The sequence below is a fragment of the Furipterus horrens genome, unplaced genomic scaffold (genome assembly GCF_987537825.1).
Source record: "Furipterus horrens unplaced genomic scaffold, mFurHor1.1.pri manual_scaffold_5, whole genome shotgun sequence".
Taxonomy (NCBI): Eukaryota; Metazoa; Chordata; class Mammalia; order Chiroptera; family Furipteridae; genus Furipterus; species Furipterus horrens.
Window position 1 is genome coordinate 64,506,778 of NW_028327175.1, and position 19,654 is coordinate 64,526,431.

Consider the following 19,654-nt stretch of genomic DNA (forward strand, 5'->3'; position numbering starts at 1 on the left):
ATGAAAATGAACTCAGAATCGACCAAGGCAGCATTTCGAAGCTGTGCGTGAATAATACATAAAATTCATGGCAAATATGTCTTTTCCTGACAACCTTGGATGGCTTTATTTGCTTATGCAGAGCTAAAGACTAACATAACATGCCCAGCCTTGGCAAATTGCTGAGTAAGCCAGGCTTATTTTCATATTCCTCAGCATCTTCTTCTTTTGTCCCTTCCTTTCTGGAAGTGGTCATCAAGAAAAGGCAGGTATGTTTCACTTGGAATATTCTGATAGAAGTATTTAGCCCTGTACCTCATGCCTCGCCAGTGGGTTCCACAGATTGTTCCCATCATCATTGTAACTGCATTCAGGCAGGCTCTGGTAATGTAGCAGCACTGTGCACTAGTTCTTTCTGCAGTGATGGAAATGATCTATAATCTGTGCTATCCAGTAGTGTGTGTGTGTGTGTACACACGTGTAGTATAAACATACATACGTATATATAGTTGTATGTATAGTTATATATAAGCTGTATGTAGTTACATATGTCGTATATATAGCTATATATGATATATATTCATACAGGGTGGGGCAAAACTAGGTTTACTGCTTTGAGTATGCAAAACAGCCTATTCTTGTATTATTTATTAATTATTGTATTATTTTCCATATGAACAACTGTAAAGCTATTATTTCCCTACCCTGTATATATGCTATATATAGTAATATATATATTAATAACTATATAGGCTATTGATTACTTAAAATGTAGCTAGGGAAAACAAGAAATTGAATCTCTAATTTTAAATACTTTTAATTAAATTTAAATAGCTACATGTGGCTAGTACAGATCTGAAAGATAGGTCTTATCGAGAAGGGGAGGAAAGTAATATATTTTGGGCAGCTTTTAATGATCAGGAACATTCTTTTTTATGATCTTATTTCTCCAAAAATCTAGCAGAGAAGATAATATTATCTCTATTTTATAGAATGAAAATAACCAAAGTTTAGAGAATCAATTGCTCAGTGTCTTGTGACTAATAAATAATCAAATCAACATTCAAACTTAGGCCTCTTTGGTTCTAAAGCTAGTGCTCGAAGCTTTCCTGAGCAAGTAGTTTTCACTGTGAAGAGCTGGACACTAAATTCGTAATAAAAGCCATAATGACAACTATCGAAATACTGCCATCAAACGTCAGTATATGCCAGTTATAAGAATAGTCACAGGATGTTAAGTACAGCATGAGGAATGTAGTCAATTATGTTGTGATGACAATGTATGGTGCAGCATGGGTACTAGACTCATCATCATGGTGATCGCTTCATAAGGTGTATAGTCCAACTGCTGTCTTGTACACTGGAAACATATGATATTGTATGTCAACTATAACTGAAAAATAAAATTAAAGAACCATGTCACTGTTGGTAATGAATTGCTGAGTGTGAGAAGAGAATGCGCGGTGATGCAGGGCAGACGCAGCACACAGCAGGCAGGAGCATGGTATTGGAGCGTGGTGTTCCAGGGCACTGAAGCCACTGTGCCAGTGAAAGACAGGTTACCCTGTGGCCTCCCCATCTTTTCATATGCCCAGGATCATGTGCTCTGACCTTGCTATCATCTTTCTTCATGAGATTAAAATTGGGCTTTAGAACCCTGAAGAGAACCACCAGGAGCTCACTTGTTAGTAGCTGCTTAGGCACTACAGGTATGTCTGGCAATTGTCACCCTTTCATTAAAGCCCAATCCTTGGCCAAGGATGGGTCCTCCGGTGAACTGGCTCTCCCTACTCCTCTCACTCCCTCTGCTCCTTTATGCTTTAATATGCCCAGAGTTCACACTTATTGTCCTTTCTCCTATATCCTCCTTTACTCAAGGTTCTTCCTACATGTAGTGAATATGTATTTATCCTTTCTCAGCCCTGGTTACATCAGCATTAACTCATGCACTTTTATAATTCCAGTTGCCAGGAATCTACCCACACAAACTGAGTCTGAGTTTCTGAGAACTGAATCTGGCCGTCAGTATGTTTTAAAGTTTATGTTTCCCACATGATTCTAATGTGTACATGGGACTGAGAATTACAGCTCTTGTTGATTAGCCATCTACTAGAGTTCTACTGTCACCAGACTTTTTGAATCCATGGCAGTAAGTAGATTAGGGTTGTGGATAGAAAGGAATGGGTGTTGTGGGTGGTAAGTAATAAGCAGTGGATAGTTGGCTCAGGGACCCTGAAGGTGAAGAAGTCCAAAGAGATGTGGCAAGGGCCCCTCAGATGGCTTCTGTCACAAGCCATTATGGAGAGGTGGGACACAGGAAACCCTGATGGAAGAGAACTTTAAAGTGAATTACCAAAATGACTTTTCTTCTATTCAACGTCATTTATTGATAATCTTAGCCCCAGCCCTTGCGATAAGGGTACAAAGAGAAAACAAAGGGTCCTGCCATGGAAAAAGTTGCAGGGTATGGAATTAACAAAAAGAAAATTCAGAAATATTTATTTGACCAAATAGGAATAACCTTCATTTAACTATTTTGTGTACCACTTGTGACTTATTAGTCAACATGCTTATCTCATACACATCATTAAATATGTGTTGGATTATCTTTGTTGTAAGTTGTGGTCAATTATAGCACTATCCTCTCCTTATATCTTCTTAGCCTTCATGTGATCTATAAACAGTTTAAACAAATTGAAAAGAACCTTAGTGCAATATTTATCTGCAACTTCTTCCATAAAGATTATGTGTGAAGTAAATGTGTATAATAGTTTTTGGTAAATGCAGTGAATAAGCTCACTCGTATTCTTTTACAACCTCTGCCCCTTGCCAACCCATTCCCTCCACCACATCACACCTAACAGGTTTCCAGTTATAACCATAGCCCAAATCAAAGTATTTCCTGTACTTTGATGAGGTTGTAAATGGGAAAAATTGAAGAAAAATCCTGGTAGTCAAGGTCACAGGGGGTTTGTGTTTGGGAAATAGCACCATGTCCTCTTCCCTGGAAGCAGCATCAAGAATGTCACCATGGTTTTGTACCTGCTCATCATGTGTTCCAGCATCAGTGTTCACTTGAAAAATTTTACCATGTGTGTAGTGCTTGGGTGGGCACCTCCCATGGGAGAAAGGGGAAGCTTAGGGATGACGAGCACTCCCATCCTCTGCTCACTTGACTGCCTCTTCACACCTTCATAGTAAATAACGTGAACATGGCATAAATTAGTTTCATTTATCTTTGTACTTTATATAAATGGAATCATACAGTATGTATACTTTTGTGTCTGGCTTCCTTCATTTAACATTATTTGTGCGATTAATTCATATTGTTGGGTGTAGTTCTAGGTCATTTACCTTCATAGCTGTAGAGTTTTCCATCACGTAAATAAACTCTGTGATATATTTATCCACTCAACTGTTGATGGACATTTGGGTGGAAATTTCTGTTGGGAATATACCTAAAAATGGAATTTGGGGGTAATAGACAGCTATGTGTGTATTCAGTTTAAAGAGATACTGCTAAAAAGATTTCCAAAGTAGTTGCTCTGATTCCTGCGTCCACCATCAGTGGATGAGAGTTTTGGTGCCTCCATTGGGCCTTTTCTATCTTTTTTGTAATTACAAGGTAAGTATAGGATCACACTGTGGTTTTAATTTGCATCTTCTTGGTGACTATTGAAGTTGACTAGCTGTCATGTTTATTGACTCTCTTCAAATAATTTTTGGTGCTTGTTTTAACTTGGTTATTTCATTAACATATAAACAAATTTCTTATCCTACTTTTCCCCAGTAATTTGCATAACTTTTAAAAATCAGTATAAAGTTATAGAGAAATAAAACTCCCTCCTCTAGGCTAACCTAATACAATTATTTTCTCAAACTGTTCAATTACCTGGTAGTGAAGGGAACAATTTTTGTCTCTCAAAGCAAAGAGGAGTTACTAAAATTAAATGATTTAATGCATAATAAATGTGAACACATTTAAGGAAAATTTTGCATTGTCATTTTGGAATTTGAATGACTGATATATGTCTTTAGGTGAGATAAAACACTTTACATCAATTATATCTTTCTCAAAAGACAGTCAGGCTTAGTGCTGAAAAAGAACAAGCTCACCGAAGAACTTATCCTAATGGAGTTTGCTTTCTAAATGAGACTTACTGTTCTAGAGTTGATATGATATTGATAAATTTGATTTAAATCAAATGAGCTATTGTTTAAAAGGCTTTTCTATTACTGGAATTCAATGCTGCCAAACTGTTTTGTGAAGCACAGCCATGGAACTTCAGAGAAGGCTTCCATAGTTAGGTGGGTTGAATAAACCCCTTAAACTGACAGAGAGATTGGAGCATTTTGGGTTTTGCTCAAGACCACATGGGCAGTGTGACATCTGAGGAAAGAAAAACTAGAGAATAGTGAAATTCACAGAAATATAATAAGCACAGTTGTCTGGCTGTATCTTCATGTTTCTGTTCTAAGCAAATACACAGTGGATTTATTGCCCGTAAGTGAGTGATAAAAGTATATAAAAAGTACTGACTCTCCTTGTTGGAGAAAAATTATTGATCCTATATTGCTGAATGAACCTTGCTATCCTTTTGGGCATCACCAGGATTTAAAGAGATCCAAAGTCTTTCCAAATTGCTTGCGTAGATATTTTTCTACACTGAGGGTATTCTTATGAAAATATCTAATTTAATGGACAGCTTTCATTCAAACTCTCTACTTCCCTGATCAAGAGCAAACACCGTGCACATCTGTCTTCTGTCAGTTCTTGCTCACTTGTGTTCCTGATTGGCCTTTGCAATAAATGGATCAGTGTTGTACCAAGAGGCCATTGAGGCTTTGCCATCTGTTCTCTCATTTCTGTGCCTGTCATTCAGTCATTATTGCTGTACTCCTTCGAGTTTTGATAGCTTTGGGATTTTGGAGTGGACGTTTAAAAATACATAGGAACTTGGAAGAGGACCCACTTGAAATTTTTATCATTTGACATCTTAGCAAGAACTTGCTAAAATAGATCCTCCATAAAAAATAATAAAAAGAGGAGATTAGAGGGAATTTATGAGAGAAGAAATAAGTTAGAGCCCCAACTTTATAGTGCAGTAATTTGAGGGTGAAATATATTTTGAAACAGACGTCAAGAAATATGTTCAAATATAGTTTCTGCCATTATTAAATTTTCCCTTAGGCCAAATATAGGATTTTTGTGTGTGTCTGCATTTTGCCATTATCTCATAGAGATGATGAGTGTGACAGCAACAAAAGATGAGCAAGTTGATCAATTATTTCTCCTTGTCACTGGCCTTTGCCTCTAAAATTTCTTCTGGTTTATCAAACTGGCACACTTCCCTCTGCCTCTAAATAGCTCATGATTCAAAAATATTTCAAGAGGATTGCTTCATTGTGTTTTTAATTTCATAGTGAAGATCTCTGGTTATATGTTCGAGAGAAACAACACAAATAATAATCAAGAAAGAAATGTCCACAGAGAAGATCTCCTGATAGGCCTCTCCTTGAGGCCAGTGTCTGCTCTTCCTGTACACCCCTTCCTTCTTCCCTTTTGGAAATGCCTGAATTATACCTTCATGGTCAGTGAATGTTTTGTGCTTTAAGTAAGGGAGAGATGAAAACCTGCTTGACTTTTGCTGAAGTGGGTTAATAACTTGAGGTGTAGCAGATGTTACTACCTGGAAGACACATTGACCTTTGATTTCAAAGAAACCAAGGCTTTAAAGTTTCATATATTTGTGTCTAAGAGAATCCACATGTGGTGTAGAGCCCTTGGCTCTTTCATTGACAGTAGCTGTATTTTAACTCATCCTCAGATGTACAAAGTTTATTCACTGACTCAACGAGTTACCAATTGTCTTTAAAACTTCATTAAAAGAAGACACATTATTGAACAACTTATACAAAGTCACAGTTTGATCCAGGTTCAGTTATTCATTTGAGGCAAGAATTGTTAACATAACCGGTGATGTCAAGAAATGAGAAGCTAATGTAGCTATTGGATCCTCCACTGTTCAGGTCCAACAAATACCGAAAAAGGTGAAGGGCCTGTTGGAATGGCATCTGTCAGTCAGTGTGACATACTACAGAGGGGATGGGTATCATATTATTGAAGATAATAGCTTGTTTAAGCTGCCATGTTTGCCCAGCCTCCCCCTCCTTTCCTTGTACTCACCTCTACTATGTCATTCTTTGCTTTCTTCCCTTCCACATACATGGCTCATCTGCTCAAGATATAGAGTTTATTTTGAAGGACACAGGTAATTCAAAAGCTGTTTATGTCCAGATATTGCTTACCTAATTTAAAGAGCCCAGTGATGATGAAATACTAACATAGCAGAATCTAAAATAGTTCAGCCCAGCTTATTAAGTTGTTATGATGCACATTACAGTCGCATTTGCTATAATTAATTAGCAAAGAGAGGATAGAGCCTCAGCCTTAATTACTTCTATCCAACAAATGTTTTTGAGGAAAGGTCATTTATTACAAAGAGTACAACTAAGGAGAGTACATATGCAAAAGGCCCATTTATTCTCCCTTCACTTTACATTCTTCTTCAATGTTATTACTTAAAATAAAATTGTTAAAGCTCTAAATAGAAGCATGCAATATGTTCCATTGCCAGTGGTCTTTTTATACTAAACTGACATTTCCTAAAATGATTTTTACATGCAATGTGCCTTTCTTCCAGTGGTTGCTGGCAGGATTTTTGTGCTTTAACTCTTTAAAACCCTTAGTATATTTAGGAGATAGGGTTAGGAGGAACCAATTTTCTCTCTCACCTTGTCAAGCCTCCAGAGCAGGATGAGATGACTTACATAATTGTGCGGAGTCAAAATGGCAAGATATAACCAGTAGTAGATATACACAATATGTTGCTATCAGTTATCTGAACTAGCATAACTACTTTTTTATGAATACCCATGTCAACATGAAAACTAATAATTTAAAAATTATTTATCTCTTAATAGTTTTCAAAGTGGCTTTGACATGTGTTATTTCATGTAGTCATCTTCCAAGTACTGAAACAGGGTGGGCAAATGCTCTTACCTTCCGTTTACAAATAAGGGAACTGAGATTAAAAGGTGCTCAGAGATTTGACTGAAAGCACGCATTTATCTTTTTTTTTTTTTTTTTTTTTTTTGGTTTTTCAATTACAGTTGTCCCCTTTTCCCCTAATTTCTCTCCCCCACCCAACCCACCCCCTCTCCCGCAATCATATCCCTCCCCGTTGTCCATGTCCATGAGTCTTTTATACGGGTTCTTTGACTAATCCCTTCCCTTACTTATCCCCCTTCTCTCCCTCTCCCCTCCCCCCTATTGACTGCTATTCTGCTCTTTGTTCTATTTAGTTCCTTTGTTTGTGTTGTTCTTTAGTTTCCTGTATTAGGTGATATCATATGGTATTTTTCTTTCTTTGCCTGGCTTATTTCACTAAGCATTTATCTTTAGTGGAAACCAGAAACAGGCCTGGCCTTCTGATGGGCAGGTGGCACATATGCCTCCACATCACTGTCGATAAAGACTTTAAATGCACAGAAAATAAATATAACAAATACCCATGTATCCACCTGCCTAGATTTAACAATTGTTAGCCTTCTATTTATTTGCTTCAGATCATTTTTATATTTGGGCCTTTGTAAGTAAGTGTTGTGAATGCGCCTATTACGATTCCTCCCCCATCTCTTTTCAATCCCTCCTGCCCACCCTTGAAGGGTCAGCACTATCCTGAATTTGTTGGAAAGCATTCCTTTGAAAGTTTTTTGATGCCTTTCACCCATTTTTCTAAACCCCAATGTCCCCATATATAAGTGGAGTCAGCCAGTATTTGTCTTTTTTCTGTCTAACTTATTTCACTTTAGTGCTCTCAGGGTCCATCTGTGTTGTCACAAATGGCAAGATTTTCTTCTTTTTCATAACTGAATGATACTATGTGTGTGTCTATCACATTTTCTTTATCATTTATGGATACTTTGGTTCCTCCCCTGCCTTGGTTATTGTAAATTGTGCTGCAATGAACAATTCAAGTTAGTATATTTCTTTCCTTTGGATATAAACCCAGAGATGGAATTTCTGGATCATACAGTAGTTCAATTTTTAATTTTTTGAGGAATCTTCACAAGCTTTTTTTTATAAATAGTCTCTTCACCAATTTACATTTCTACTAACAAGGGTTTCCTTTTCTCCACATCTTTGCCAGCACTTGTTAGCTCTTATCATTTTGATATTAGCTATTGTAACAAGTGTGAGGTGATATCTCATTGTGTTTTGACTTGCTGATATCTTTTTTTAGTGAGTGTGTATTGATTTATTTTTTTGACATTTATTTTTTAAGGTATATTTTATTGATTATATTGTTACAGTAGTCCCAACTTTTTTCCACTTTGCTCACCTCTGCCCAGTTACCCCCTTCCCTCCAGCAGTCCCACCCATCCCCCATAGTTCATGTCCATAGGTAATGCATATAAGTTCTTTGACTTTCACTCTTTCTTATATTATTCAAACTTCTCTCTGTCTATTTTGTACGAACCAATTATGCTTTTTAATTCCTGCATCATTTCCCAATTTCTCCCCCTTCTTCCTACCTGCTGATAACCCTCCAAATGATCCCCATACCTATGATCTGTTCCTATTCTGGTTTGCTTAGTTGGATTATATTTTTATTTTTTGTATTCAGTTGTTGATAGTTATGATTTGTTGACATTTTAATATTCATAGTTTTGATCTTTTTTTTTCTTAAGTAAGTCCCTTTAACGTTTCATATAATAATGGCTTAGTGATGATGAACTCCTTTAGCTTTACTTTGTCTGGGAAGTACTTTATCTACCCTTCCATTCTAAATGATAGCTTTGCTGGATAGAGGAATCTTGGTTGTAAGTCCTTGCTTTTCATTACATTGAATAGTTCTTGCCAGTCCCTTCTTGCCTGCAAAATTTCTTTTGAGAAATAAGTTGGTAGTCTTATAGGCAATCCTTTGTAGGAAACTCTTTGCTTTTCTCTTGCTGCTTTTAAGATTCTCTCTTTATCTTTCACCTTTGGCATTTTAATTATGATGTGTCTTGGTGTGGTCATCTTCGTGTCTAGATTGTTTAGAGCTCTCTGTGCTTCTTGGACTTGTATGTCCATTTCCTTTGCCAAATTTGGGAAGTTTTTCTTCATTATTTTTCACATAAGCTTTCAATTTCTTGCTCTTCCTCTTCTCCTTCTGGCACCCCTATGATTCAGATATTGGCATGTTTAAAGTTGTCCCAGAGGTTCCTATGCCTCTCCTCATTTTTTTCAATTCTTGTTTCTGCATTTTGTACTGGTTGACTGTTTTTTTCTTCCTTATGCTCTAAATCATTGATTTGAACCTCGCTTTTCTTCCCTTCACCATTGGTTTTGTGTGTATTTTCCTTTGTTTCATTTAGTATAGCCTTCACTTCTTCCCTTATGTGTTTACCATACTCAAGCATATCTGTCAAGCCTGGTGATATCCTTATCACCAGTGTTTTGAACACTACCTCTCTTAGGTTGGCTATTTCCTTGTCTTTTTGGTTGGCTATCTCCTCATTGCTTAGTTCTCCCACTGGAACCTTGATCCGTTCCCTCTTTTGGACCATAGTTCTTTGTTTCCTCATCTTGACAGGCTCCTGTGTTTGTTTGTCTTTGTGTCTTAGGTAGAGCTGTCGCACCTGTTATGTTGTAAGGGGCGGAGCCTTAGGTATTCATTGGTGTGGGGTGACCCCTTTCACCACGTTGTGGTGCTGTTTGTGAGAGGGATCTGAGAGGGAAGAATGCCACTTGCTCAGCACTCACCCTTTTACAGTCCCATCACTCACTTCCTGTATGTGACTGGTGCCCCTCTAGATGTTGTCCTGGCCTTCGTTCCCAGAATGGGTGAGTCTGCGGGTGTTCTAGGACCATGGAGGCCCTTTAAACAGGAGGACTCTACTGAGAGACTGGCAGTTTCTTCCTCCACCTCAACCCCCACTGGTTTTCATAGTCAGAAGCAATGAGGCTTTATTTTCCCTGGCACTGGAACCATGAGCTGTGCAGTCTGGTCTGGTGCTGGGAGCGCTCCCCAGGTGTCCCTCCCAACTTTTTAAAATGTGTGACTGCACTTTTTACCCACCTACCACTGCTGCTGCTGCTGCCCCCACCACACCGCGTCCTCTCCACCCTGGCTCCACTCTTCCTACCTGTCTGGATGAGTATTTCTTCTTTAAATCTTTGTTTGTTGGACTTCCATGCAGCTCGATTTTCTTGAACTTCTGGTTATCTCTAGTTTTGAGATAGTGTAGTTCTTAGTTGTGGAGGGAGATGCAGCATATCGTTCTAGGCCTCCATCTTGGCCAGAAGTGTGCTGATATCTTTTTAAAGAGGTCTGTTCCAAAACACACTGGCTATATTTTGAGTGGAATGTAAAGAATCTCAACTTTACATGAAAACAAAAAATAATTTAAAATATCTTAAATTAGGTTCTCTAGAAGTAGGGTCTGGGTGTAGAATATAGGGGCATATAAATTTTTGAAGCATTCAAAAAAGTCAGGACAAGAATAAGGAAGGTGGAAAAGTGGAGCAAAGAAATAATCTTAGCAAAAATCTAGCCTTGGCTTGATCTATGAGGGTGGGGTCTGCAGCATAAGTTGTATAGCAGAAGTATTTCTCATGGAGTCGGGCTGACTCCTTGAACTTTTGAAATCAGTCATTGATGTGTATGTGGTGGTTGAGGGTGAAGGAGAGGTGTCCTCATTTCCCAGGCAAGATGGCATCTATCAGCTGAGGGCAGTTCTGAGAGAATTATCTGGGAGTCATTCACAGACAACCTTCACAACAGCTGAGCAATGGATGTACAAACACAGTAATGGGATGGGAATAGGGTGAGGGGAACACCCTAGCTTCTATCACACTGATTCATATATTGAACTGGAAATTCTAGTTTCTGAATCAAGATTGTTTTTTACAACTAAAAGTGATAGTAGGATTTTCTGCATTCTAAGTGTGCTCACAAAAGGCATCGGATTGCCTGTGTTTCCATCCTAAGGCAGAGGAAGATGTCCTTCAACTAGTAAGGAGAGCAGAATACAGAAAACAAAAGCAAAGTGGCTTTTTACTATTATACCTGATTAGTCCTGCATGCTCAATACAACTCATATGTGTACACACACATAGATATTATGCATATGTGTATGTGCACATATTTCATGTCAAATATCCAGGTATGTACATATACACATATGCATATATATTTCATTTACTATCTAATATTCTATAACTTAGAAATAGTGAATATTATATTCTTAAAATAATCTTATAAGTAGCCACTGTTAACATTATTATGTAAATGCTAAAATCTGTATAGCTCTTATTGCTCTAGTAAAAGTATAGATGATACTTATATTTTCTTGTCAGCATTCTACTTTTCTGAAACAGAGAAAATTGAAAAGAGGGCATTTCTTTTTCTGCCAAAGATCTGGAAACACTTTATCCATGGAGTAGACTTGCAGCCAAATGAGTACCTCCATAGGAATGGAAGAAATCACACGCTTTGCTCCAGGATTCTATGTTTGCCAGGTCACATTGCTTTACTTTGGACTTCTACCATCTGAGTGAAGGTCAGTCCGAAGACTTGAGACCCAGTGTTCAGATTGGTGAGCACTGCTTGCATCTTTGCCAGGTAAGAATCTGAAGATGAGATGTTTGCTTCTCCAGCGTCTCAGGTTTTGTGTCAAACCAGGACTGCACTGAAAGATGGCCCCTTGCCAATTTTCCTTTATTGAAAAGATACTCCCTTCCATGCCCAAGAATAACATTATGGAAAAGCATAACCAGTTAGCTATGTTTGACCATGGTCCTAAGAAATTCAGCAAGATCCCACAGAATTTCAAACTATGCATTTTTTAAAAAATTCACAAGCAAAGTATGAAAGGTAAATTAATGACATAATAATATGAAGATGCATAATTTTTTAGAATGCTTTGAAATATCACCAGAGTGCCAAGCATCAATATTATAAAGGTGGTCATACACCGTGGCAATATACATAGTATGCTAGTGTTATATTTTGAGCAATAATAAAATGTGCTTCTTTGGAAGTTGTGAAAGCTAAGCTGATTATTAAGGCTTTGGCATTTCATTTTGCTGTATGGAAAGCAGTTATCATGAGGTTTCACACCCAGCATTTGAAAGTTCCTCCAAGCTCAATGGTCCTAGACATAGTGAACATCTTCTTCTTGAGTTTAGATAGCCTCAGTAGCCTTCAGAATCTCTACACACTGCACTGCTATTATAAAGCCCATCTTGTAGTGCCAGACAACAGGCAAACACTAGTGAAGTTTGAAGTAGAGACATCTTTATTTGTTTACTGTGGTTCAGAAACCATTTCCATTTGCTTGAATAAGACACTGTCTAAAAGCAATTTCTTTTTCTTCACGTCTCCTTGAAATGATAAATTATTGAAAATATCAGGGCTATTGGTACAATAATGAATGAGAAGTGATTTCATATTGGAGGAGGCACTGAGCAGAGGAAAAGATTTGAAAATTTAACACAAATTTATTCTATGGAACTCAGGTCAAGGTTTTTTGGTCATTGTTTTGTAGTTACTTTCTCTCCCCTTGATCCACACACATTCTCCTTCATTCTGATATTACATTATACAGATGATTCATCTCAGGATGAAATTCTGTCTTTTAGCTCACATAACTGCTCAGGAAAGGCCATGAGTAAGAAGAAAACAATGAACAATTAGGTAGAATTTATAAACAAAACTGAATGAAGCCATTGGAAAGAAAACTTAGTTTATAGATGGCTTTTTGTGTACAGAGAAATCCAATACATCTATACTAAACTGCTAATAGAAAATCTGAATTCTGGTCCCTGCTCTAACACCCATGTGACTTTGAGCAGGACTCATAACCACACTAAATCTCTGTTTTCACTTCTGTAAAATGGTGAAACTAGTTACCTTCCTTGCCTTCTCCAAAGAATATTGTTAAGAATCAAATGAGATAGCATATGTCATAAACTGTAAAGCACTTTATTAATACAGGGTGAGGCAAAAGTAGCTTTACAGTTATGAGTGCATAAAGCACAGAGTTTATTCTTGTATTATTATATATTATTGTGTTATTTTCTATACAAACAACTGTAAACCTACTTTTGCCCCATGCTGTATAAATTACCAGTAGTACAGTGTACACATTAAAGCTAGCAATAGAAGTGTTTTTCTTACCTCTTGTTTCTGCTTATTTATTCACATTGCTGATAGGCTCCCATTATCTCAATTCTTACTCATAACTAGTCTCCTGTCTCCAGTCCCACCCTTCAAAATCCTTTTAGTCCCTCGGGTAAATCTTCCTAAATTAACATTTTCCAGGGAAATGTCTTAACTCTTACAAGCCATTAGAGTTCCATGTAACATTTTAAAATAATAAAAACAACATGCCCATGGTAAAAAAGAAAAATGTATATGTAGATGCTAATGCCACCTAAATCTCAGTTTACATCTCTCTGTCCCTTGAGAATCTAGAAATCTAAGTAAATTAATTCTTACCTCTAATTCCATAGCCCATAATTGGTCAAAATAATGTGATACAAATTATTGAGAGCACACTTCCTCATTGCTATAGTTTTAGCTGGACTTTTTTATTTTAATGACAGAAACTCAACTTAAAATATCTTAAGGTATTTAAAAGTAAATACATTTGCTTACATAACAGAGAAATTGAAAGGTAGTATGGCTTCAGGTATGGCTAGATCCAGTGACTCAAATTATATCAAAATAATTATGTCTTACTTCTAGCCAAGATGGGGGCACAGGTAGACATGCCTTGCCTCCTCGCACAACCATAAGAAGAATTACAACAAAAAACAACCAGAACTGACAGAAAATTGAACTGTATGGAAGTCTGACAACAAAGGATTTGAAGAAGAAATATTCATCCAGATGAGTAGGAGGGTCAGAGACGGGGAGTTAGGGTAAGAGAACATGTTGTGGTGGAGGTGAGGCCGTAGTGGCAAGGCAGCTGCGGCAGCTGCAGCAGCTGGAAGAATGGGCAGCCACACATTCATGTGTGGAAGATAAAATCCAGGAGGGACACCTGGGGAGCAATTCCAGCCCCAAGCCAGAAACACAGCCCAGGGTTCCAGTGCCAGGAAAATAAAATCTCATAGCTTCTGGCTGTGAAAACTTGTGGGGGTCAGGGAAGTGGAAGAAACTGCCTGTCTGTCAGGAGAGTCTGTTTATAGGGCCACCACAGTCCTAGAATGTATGCAAACTCACCCACTCTGGGAACCACCACCAGGGCAACAGCTAGAGGGGAACCAGTCGCATACGGGAAGTGGGTGAAGGGACTGATTGTAAAAGAGGTGAGTGCAGAGCAAGTGGCATTGTTCCCTCTCTGACCTCTCCTCCATATACAGCTCCACAAAGTGGTGAAACATGCTGATCCAAACAGATGAATACCTAAGGCTCCACACCATACAACATAACAGGTATGCCAAGATGAAGTCAAGGGAGCTCTACCTAATACACAGAAACAAACACAGGGAGGCTAACAAATTGAGTAGACAAAGAAATATGTCCCAAATGAAAGAATAGGTTAAAACTCCAGAAAAAGAACCAAGAAAAACAGAGATAGTCAAATCTATCAGATGCAGAGTTCAAAACACTGGTGTGATAACAATGCTCAGAGACTCATTGAGTACGGCAAATGCATAAGAGAAGAAATGAAGGCTATGCTAAGTGAAATAAAGAAAAATCCACAGTGAACCAATATGAAGGGAAGGAAGCCGAGGTTCAAATCAATGAATTGGGATATAAGAAATAAATAGTGAACCAGTACAGAATGAATAAACAAGGATTCAAAGAAATGAGGATAGAATAAGAAGGCTCTGGAACATCTCCAAAAAGTGCCAACATTGTAGGGATGCCAGAAGGAGAAAAGAAAGATCAAGAAATTAAAAACTTATTTAAAAAAATAATAAAAGAAAACTTCCCTAATTTGGCAAAGGAAATAGACATAAAAATCAAGGAAGCACAGAGAGTCCCAAACAAGTTGGACCTGAAGATGACACATCATATCTAAAATGCCACTGGTTAAAGATAAAGAGAAAAATATTAAAAGCAGCAAGAGAAGAGCAGGTAGTTACCTACAGGGGAGTTTCCGTAAGAATGTCAGCTGATTTCTCAAAAGAAACTTTGCAGGCTATAAGGGACTGGCAAGAAATATTTAAAGTCATGAAAAGCCTATAGACAAGATTGCTCTACCCAGAAAAGGTATCATTTTAAAATCAATTGGCAGATAAAAAGCTTCCCAGACAAGGAAAAAACTAAAGAAATTCATCATCACCAAACCATATTATATGAAATGTTAAAGGGATTTATTTAAGAAAAAGAAGGTCAAAACTATGAGCAACAAAATGGCAATAAATACATATCTATCATCAATTGAATCTAAAAAACAAACTAAACAAGAATAGAGACATAATCATGGATACAGAGAGTATTTTTGGTGGTTGCCAGATGGGAGGGAGGTGTGGGGGAATGGGAGAGGCAATTAAGAAGTACAAATAGGCAGTTACAAAATAGCCATGGGGATGCAAAATACTGTATAAGAAATGGAGAAGCCAAAGAAGTTATACACATGACCCATGGACATGAACAATGGTGGGAGCATTGCCTAAGGGGTGGGGTTGCTGGGTGGAGGGAGCAAAGGAGGAAAAATATTTACTTTATATATTTAAGTGCTCCTGTGTTGCATGCATAGATGTTTACAAGGTTTATATACTCTTGTTAAGTTTATTTACATACTGCATTTTAAAAATTTTTTTAAAATTAGTCACCTATTAATGACTAAGTGAAACTCAACATCTGTCATTATAAGGTCGTCATAACTTCAGGAATATTTACTAAATCTCCTATTTGAAAAAAATGCTAATTTTTTGGATTACTGCTTTCAACCTTGCTGCAGTACCTTAGAATCACCTGATGTATAGTAAGGAAAAAAATTGTTTAAGTTCTCATTTTTAGAACATTAAATCAGAATATCCAGGGAGTGAGGCCTAGGCTTCCTTCCTTCCTTCCTTCCTTCCTTCCTTCCTTCCTTCCTTCCTTCCTTCCTTATTATAATGTAGTTTTATATTAGCCCTCACAAGCTACTAAAATCAACATTAATTGAGGTCTATGTGGGATAATTGGTCTTCCCTAACAAATTTGTCCAAAATATACTATGAGAGACTTCATAAAGGCTCAAATGTAGAGCAGTTCTTTGCCTTATATCCAGACACATAGAGGACTTAGGTTTTCTCAATCATATGGAGATGCCAAAACTCTGAGCATCTTCCTAACCATGGCTATTTGATCTCACTCCCAAGAGGGATTCAAAGTATCCCTGACATTTTGACTGACAGGGATTATTCTGCTGTTTGAAACTTGTGATTCCTCTGTGCTGATGAATGGTCTTAGCACCATTTCCATCTTGTCCAGACTAATACTCCGCACAGCATTCACTATTGAACAATTAAAAAAAAAAAAAAAAAAACTGAGAAATATCCCTATTCTAGGACACTCTGCTGGAGCTCCCATTTATCTTAATATATGAGCAGAGGCCTGCCACAGCCCAAAACTTGGCTTTCCAACAAGCAAGTATATTTTGCTTTGCCTATGCCATAAGTCTACCAAGGACCCTGTGTTTTTTTAATTTAGTTTCTTTCTTTAATGACCTCACAAAAGGTTAGTAACCAAAGATCAGGCTCAGAAAGAATTTATTTTCATGGTCTGATCAGCATTTTCAATGACAGGAACCTGATTACCAAAATATCTGTGTCACCCACCCCTTCTCTTCAGCCAATGTTTAGAAGGTGCCATTGTGATTCTAATGAAGATGTGATGCACCAGTTCAGAGGCAGAAATTGAACTGGTTGTTGGGAGAAACAGAAGTGTCTTAACTGGTCACCTTCTGCATCTGCTCACTACTGGCTCTAAAAGGCCTAAACTTAGTGATTCATTAGAAAGAAAGGGAAAGAAAGAGTAAGAAGTAGGAATAAAAGAAAGCACTGTCTCAACAAAATATTTTTTGTGTAGCTGGCAAAGGAGGGAGGAAAGTTAAAGTTGATCCACCTAATATCACCAGGTACTGAGCCCTCCCAGAATTACTATTGGCTGGATCACTACTTTCTTTATCATTCGAACCTTAAGTCAAATCCTGGAGGATTTCAGACACCCTTAAAGTGTCACAGATGCTGGTGTGCTAATAATAATCTGGTCTCCAGTGGCCCACTTAGCATTGCATACACCACAACTATCCTGTAACTTTCCAGTACCAGTTCAAGGTTCTGCTGAGTTCCCTTGTCAGGGGTGATGGGGGGGGGGTTCTGTTCTGAGGCTCCCGAGGGCTGCCTTTACAGAGCTAGGTGTTTCATGAGGGCAGCATAGTGGAGTGGAAAGAGCCTGGACTTCTGAGCCTAATAGATCTACAGCGTCTTTGTTGTGAGCAGACAAATGGCAAATGACTAGTGTTGTGTACAAAGGACTCAGTAAATGATATCTGCAGGCCATACTAATTGCATAGGATAGAAGAGAAAATACCAGGAAAAAATCATAAACAGAGTGGGCGATGAGACAACAAACACCTCAGCAGGGCAATTTAATTTAGGAAAGTGATTCAATAGAAAAGGAAGCTAAGAAAGGTTGACAGCTTTAGAGAAGGACATGAACTTATTTTTTTTTCTCTTGCATCGATCTTCATGGAGAGTGAAAATGGACTGGTGATTCTGAGGGCAGTAAATCTTTGACTACCTTAGTCTTTTGCAGAAGTAAGTAAATTAATACTAGAAAGGACCAGGAATTAAGAATTAGATCTTTTAAATAATAGTTCTGGCCTCAGTTAACTGTTTATAGTCTCATAAATAATTTGGTGTTTTGAGGTCTTGGTATTCTCATCTGTAAGAAGGTGAGAAATACATGTCTGCTTTTTTAATCAGGAGGTTTCAAGATTCAAATGTAATCATATTTATTCACTTATTTACCTTGTTTATTCATTTAACAAATATGTATGTATTGTTTGCCATGCACCAAGCACTGTTCTGAGTGCTGGAGATATAGAAGTGAACAATGCAGACTGAAGTCACTGCTCTTATGGAGCTTAAGTTTTGGCAGTAGAAGAAAGATAAAGAAATCAAATGTATAATATGTCAGATATTGATAAATGCTATGGAAAAATAAATAGCTAAGAGGGATAAAATTACATAAAAAGCTTTATAAACTGTAAATAACTATACAAATTTAAGATTTTACCTAAATTTCAAGCTTCACTAATTTATAGAATTTAGCTCAAGATCTTTGGTACTGGAGAGTATGTTTGATTCTTTCAAACAAGGGGAATTCTCATTATTGTTCATTCCAAGATCAGCCTTTTTGAAAAGACCCATTTTCCCATTTTTTTTTCCTAAGTCCTTATATCGGCATGAGGGTTCTGGGAAAAGACTCATACTCTTTTAAATAGAGAGGACATTAAGCTAATGTCATCAATACATAGGATTTAAGTGTTTTCTGAACGCTAAGTCCAATCTTCCTCTTTGTATGCCCTTGAAAAAAATTTTTTTCCTTAATTTCCATTCTGGAAAATAGGAAATATATGTATGTATGTGTGTGTGTGTGTGTGTGGTGCTTTGTTTTGTTCTTAGGCTTGATAAAGATGGAATCATACTATCTTTATAGGTGTCATGTATTAAGTATTAACCTTCAACAGTGGTTATACTCAGTTCATTTTATGTAATTTCTTGATTACCATTAAAAGCACACTTTAAAAATATTTATGAATGTGAATGTGCCTCTAAATTGAAGGCATGTCTTTGAATAAAGAGAATAGCAAATTGCTGTATTCTTCCACTGGGGTGGAATTACAAAGTGAGGCTTAGAAGCCAGTTGCAGATTTTATTTTAACATAAAAACAGAGCACTCTCACCTAAGAGGCTAAGTACTACCAACTCTAAAGGGGAAGATTGCTTCCATGTAATATGAGTTACCTGTGGGCATTAAACTGTCAGTTCTGGTAAATTAGGGTAATGGAATTCAAATTAATTTAGATATCTGTTCCATTAAGGTGGGCCTCTTTAAGATGGAACTCCCCATGTTGCATTTAATAGTAATAGTTCATTATCTTTCATTCTAAGATGCTTTAAATACTCTTCATGCAGCCTCTAGTTGACATAAGGTAGCTGACCTGTAGAAATATTTCCCAAGCCCGTTTAGCAATAATGCGACGTTATCTTTCTCTCAAAGGTCAAGGGGGGTTCAATAGATGGGTACTATGGACAACTGCTGTAGAGAAATCTTCTTTCACCTGTTTGCTGGACTCAAAGAACATATATTAAAAGAAACACTAGATTGTTTTATCAAAGGATGAGGCTCTAAAGTGAGGGAGTGACAGGATATGGCTTATGTTGTGACTTTGAAAACACCGTGCTTTGGACTAGTAACCAGTATCATTAGTTTTAAATTGTCCTCAAAGCTTAAATCCAGGAATGTTTTCTAAATTTGTTTCTCTGAAAAGCTTTGTCTGAATTGGGGAAGACCCTTGCATTTTTATTTTTAAAATTTGCCAGAAAAAGATCAGGAACAAGACAAGGATGTCCACTCTCTCCACTCCTGTTCAACATAGTCTTGGAAGTTCTAGC